The following is a 5,376-nucleotide window of genomic DNA, read 5'->3' as shown; positions in this document are numbered from 1 at the left end:
TCGAGACCAGTCTGGGCAACATGGTGAAATCCCGTTTCTACTAAAAATACGAAAATTAGCTGGACGGTAGGGGCGTTCACCTGTAATCGTAGCTACTCAAGAGGCTGAGGTGGGAGAATCCTTTGAGCCTTGGAGGCAGAGGTTGCAGTGAGCCAAGATCGGGCCACTACACTCCAGTCTGGTTAAGAGAGTGAGACCCTGTCTCAAAAAGAAAAAAAAAAAAATTGTCATACCAGAAATCACCAAGGTATTCTTCTGTTTTCTTCTGGAAGTTTATAAATTTTACATTTGGGTCTATACCAATATCAAGTTAATTTTTGTTTGTGGTTTAAGAAAAAAGTTAAAGCTTTCTTGGTTTTGTTTTTAATGACTATCATTGTTTCAGCATCATTAGTTTAGAGATTTCATTTTCGGTATAAAATCACCCTGAAAACCTTTGTTAAAAATTTGTTAGCCATATATCTGTAGGTCTCTTTGTGTACTCTATTCTGTTTCATTAATCTAATCATCTGCTTGCATATCAATTTTATGTTGTCCTGACTACTGTAGATTTATTCTAAGCTTTGAAGACCAGTAGAGTAAATCTCAAACTTTATTATTATATCTCAAACTTTCTGGCTATTTTAGATGCTTTGCATTTCCATGTAAATTTTAGAGTCATCTTGTTAATTTTTGTAAGAAAATTCTGCTTGGATTTTTTTTGGGATTATGCTGACTGTTCATATGAATTTGGGAAAAATGTATTGTGTGTGTATATATATATATATATTTATGTAGTATTTAACTTCTCTCAACAATTGTGTTGTAGAATTTGGTGTATCAGTGTTGAACATCTTTCATTCAAATTTATCCCTAAATATTTTGTAACTTTATATTAGTGTAATTGGCCTTATTTTTCATTTAATTTTCCAACTGCTGGTTGGATGTATACAGAAATAAAATATATTTTTGAATATTATTTCTTAATACTACAAACTTGTAATTCCTTAGATTTTCCACATAGATGACCATGCTGTCTGAGAATAAAGACATTTTACTTCCTTCTTTCCTATCTTTATGTTAAATAGTTTACTTTTATTTCATGATAGTACTGCAGAGGCTACCAGTAAGATTTGGACAAGATCAGATATTTGTATCCTATTCCCAATCTTAGAGAGTTGTATCAGTGTATTCTGGCACTGCTATAAAGAGCTGCCTGAGACTCTGTAATTTATAAAGGAAAGAGGCTCAATTGACTCACAGTTTGGAAGGGTGGGGAGGGCTCAGGAAACTTACAATCATGACAGAAGGTGAAGCAAACACGTCCTTCTTTACATGGTGGAAGGAAGGAGAAGTGCCCAGCAAAGGGGGAATAGCTCCTTATAAAATGATCAGATCTCATGAGAACTCACTCACTATCACAAGAACAGCATGGGGGTCACCAACCCCATGATTCAATTACTTCCCATCAGGTCCCTCCCATGACACATGAAGATTATGGGGACTACAATTCAAGATGAGATTTGAGTGGTGACACAAAGCCCAACCATATCAGAGAGAAAGCAGTCTTTCATTACCTAGAATCATATGAGCTATAGATTTAAAGTCCTTTATGAGATTGAGGTTCTCTTGGATCTCCAGTTTACTGAGAGTTTTTCTTCATGTATATATGTTGACTTATATCCAATTTTGTGTGTGTGTACTGAGATTATGTGAGTTTTATTTTTTAAGCCTGTTAATGTGGTGAATGACATAAATGAATACAATGTTTCATTGCTAATATAAGACAGATTTATCATATTTTTTTATTTTTCTATATTGTTAGATTTAATTTGTTAACATTTTGTCTAAACATTTTATCTGTGTTTACGAAGAATATTTTTCTGTAGTGCTCTATTTAATGTCCTTTTCAAATTTTGGTAGTAGGGAGACGCTGGCATCATGGAATGAGTTTTATTTATTTCTCTTCAATTTCCTAGAAAAGTTATGTAATACACATATTCTTTCTTCCTTAAATATTTCACAGAACTGACCAGCATAGGAATCTGAGCATAGAGAGATGTGTGTGTGTGTGTGTGTGTGTGTGTGTGTGTGAAGCTTTTAACTACAAATTTATTTTTCTTAGTAGAGCATGTTAGGTAATCCGTGTTCTCTTAAGTGAACTTTCATAGGAATTCATCAATTTCATCTAAGCGGTTGAATTTATTTGTTGTTAATAATACTTCCACAGTATCTTTTAAGTGTCTGCCGGGACTATGATAATATCCCCTCTCTCATTTCTAATATTGACCATTAGTGTGTGTCCTTTTTACCCCAATCAGTTTTGGCTATTGTTTTATCAGCTTGATTGATTCCTTCAAAGACCAGTTTTTGTTTTCACTAAGTTTCTCTATTGTTCTTTTTTTTCTGTTTTTAAAATTATCCTCTAATCTTTATTATTATGTCTTTTCTGCTTACTTATGTTTAACTCATCTTTTTCTCATTTAAGGCAGAAAACCAAGTTATAGATTTTGGACTTTTCTTCTTTCCTAAAATATGTGTTTAATGGGTGTGTTAAACCTTACTGCTAAGCACTGCAATAGCTGTATCTCACATATTTAATGTTGTTTTGAATTTTTATTTATTAAAAATATTTCCATATTTTTGTTGTAATTTCTTCTTTGACCCATGAATTATTTAGATGTACATGAGTAGGTTTTAGCTTCTAAATATTTGGAAAATTATATAATATCAATGTGTTCTCCAAAAGTTTATGCATTGGAAACTTAATTCCTTTGCCCTCATGAATGAATTAATGTCACAATCATGGTAATAGGTGCCTTTTCACAAGAGTGGATTTGTTATAAAATCAAGTTCTTTCTGGCCCTCTTGCTCTTGAGTTTTTATCATTTGATGCCCTCTGCCAATTTATGATGTAGCAAAAAGACTCTCAAGAGATGTCAATGCAATGCTCTTGGACTTCCCAGCATCCAGAACTGTGAGCTAAATAATCTTATTTTCTTTATAAATTACCCAGCCTATGTTGCAATCATGCACCACATAAGGATGTTTCAGTCAATAATGGACCACATATCTGATGGTAATTCCATAAGTTTATAATGAAACTAAAAATATTCCTATCACCTAGTGACATCATAGCTGTTGTAACATTGTGGTGCAATGCATTACTCCTGTGTTTGTGGTGATGCTAGTGTAAGCAAACCTATTGTACTGTCAGTCTTATAAAAGTATAGAACATACAATTATACCCAGTACATAATACTTGATAAAAGTTGAAAACCAACTATGTTGCTGGTTTATCTATTTTCTATACTATACATTTTATCATAATTTTAGAGTGTACTCTTTCTACTTAGAAAACAATTAACTGTAAAGTAGCCTCAGGCAGGTCTTTCAGGAGGTATTCCAAATGAAGGCATTGTTAACATAGAAGATGACAGCTGCATGCATGATATTGCTCTTGAAGACCTTCCAGTGTTAATAAGATATAGAAGTGGAAGAGAGGAATATTGATAATCCTGACCCTGTGTAGGCCTAGATTAATGTGAGTGTTTGTGTCTTACTTTTAAATAAAAAAGCTTAAAATTAAAAAATATTCAATAGAAAAGTTCATAGAATAAGAATATAAGGAAAGAAAATATTTTTACAGCTGTTTTATGTGTTTTAAGCTAAGTGTTATTTAAAAAGAGTCAAAAAGTTTTTAAAATTAATCTTGTAAAGTAAAAATGTCACAGTAAGCAAAGGTTAATTTCCTATTAAAGAAAAAAAAGTTAAATAAATTTAGTGTAGCCTAAGTGTACAGTGTTTATAAAGTCTACAGTAGTGTACAGTAATGTCCAAAACTTTCACATTCATCCACTATTCACTCACTGACTCACCCAGAACAATTTCTCATCCTGCAAGCTCCATTGGTGGTAAGTATTCTATATAAGTGTATCAGTTTTTATTGTTTATACTGTATTTTTATTGCACCTTTTCTACATTTAGATACACAAATGCTTACCATTGTGTTACAATCACCTACAGGATTCCATACAATATCATGCTGTATAGGTGTATAGCCTAGAAACAATAGACTGTACTATATAGCCTAGGTGTGTAGTAGACTATACCATCTTGGTTTGTGTAAGTACATTCTGTCTGTTATTTACACAATGATGAAATAACCTAAAGACACATTTCATAGAAAAAAAAAACTCTCTTAAGTGATGTATGACTGCATTCTGTTCTAGCAACAGAAGATGGACTAAGATGGACATTTTCAGACTATTATAGATTTATACTTATATTCCACTATTGTTATCAATGCTGCTTTGCATGATTTGAATCCTTATCAAATGCATTGAGGCATTTCTTATTATCCACAGTGTGGTCTATCATAAGAAATACTATTTTTCTATTTAAAATAGGTTGCATTTTTCTGATGTTGAATGTGTAGGGTCAGAAAGGTGTGACAACTCTCCTCACCCATCATAAGGGTTACACGCAACACTCCTATAAAAAAGACTGGTTAACAAAAGAAAACCATAACAGGCTTGTTTAATCAAAGTTTTACATGACACAGAAGACTTCAAAAATGAAAACCTCAAACACTCAAACTGTCTATTTTTATACTTAAGTGTGATGAAGCATGGACAGCTGTGTCAAAATGTGATTAGATAAAAGGGAATAACCCAATGGAAATAGATGAAGTGGGGAAACCCAGCAATGGTTTTCTGATCATATTCTTCTTGGCCTCTCTTTTGTAACATTTCTTTCTCCCAGAAATGGGCCAGGACCTCTCTGGAATTATGGTTGTACGGCTTATTATTAGACTAGGGTAAGTCAGAGAATTTCTTTATTCTAAGTCCTAAGTAGAAAATTGAGAAAAGGTTAGAGTAATGTTTCTACATTCTATGACCCACTTTGGGGGAAAAGGAATCCTATGGCCTGCCTTGGGAAACAAAGAGAAGCAGAAGAAAGAAGGAGAGAAGGAAGTCAGAAAGAAACTTTTCTTCTGAGATCTCTCCAATGTCCTTCAGGTTGAAGTACTTAGCATCCTGAAATGCCATACTTTGGGGCATCACTTTCTGAGCCCCAAAAGATAAAATGTCCCATGAATGTCATTTAGGTCAACATTTAAGGGGGAAACAAGAGACATGGAATATATTTAGCTTACAGTAATTTATAATATCTCGCAGCATCTGGATGAATGGATAGATAGATACATAGGTAGCTACCTAGATAAATGTAGCTATATTGTATCTACAAAGATGATTTTAAATGAATGAGATATTCATGCAATAAGATTATAATAAGATTCTAACTGGTGTGAGATGGTATCTCATTGTGGTTTTGATTTGCATTTCTCTGATGGCCAGTGATGATGAGCATTTTTTCATGTGTCTGTTGGCTGTA

Source organism: Mandrillus leucophaeus, unplaced genomic scaffold (assembly GCF_000951045.1).
Source record: "Mandrillus leucophaeus isolate KB7577 unplaced genomic scaffold, Mleu.le_1.0 Scaffold877, whole genome shotgun sequence".
NCBI lineage: Eukaryota > Metazoa > Chordata > Mammalia > Primates > Cercopithecidae > Mandrillus > Mandrillus leucophaeus.
This window is presented reverse-complemented; position numbering follows the sequence as displayed.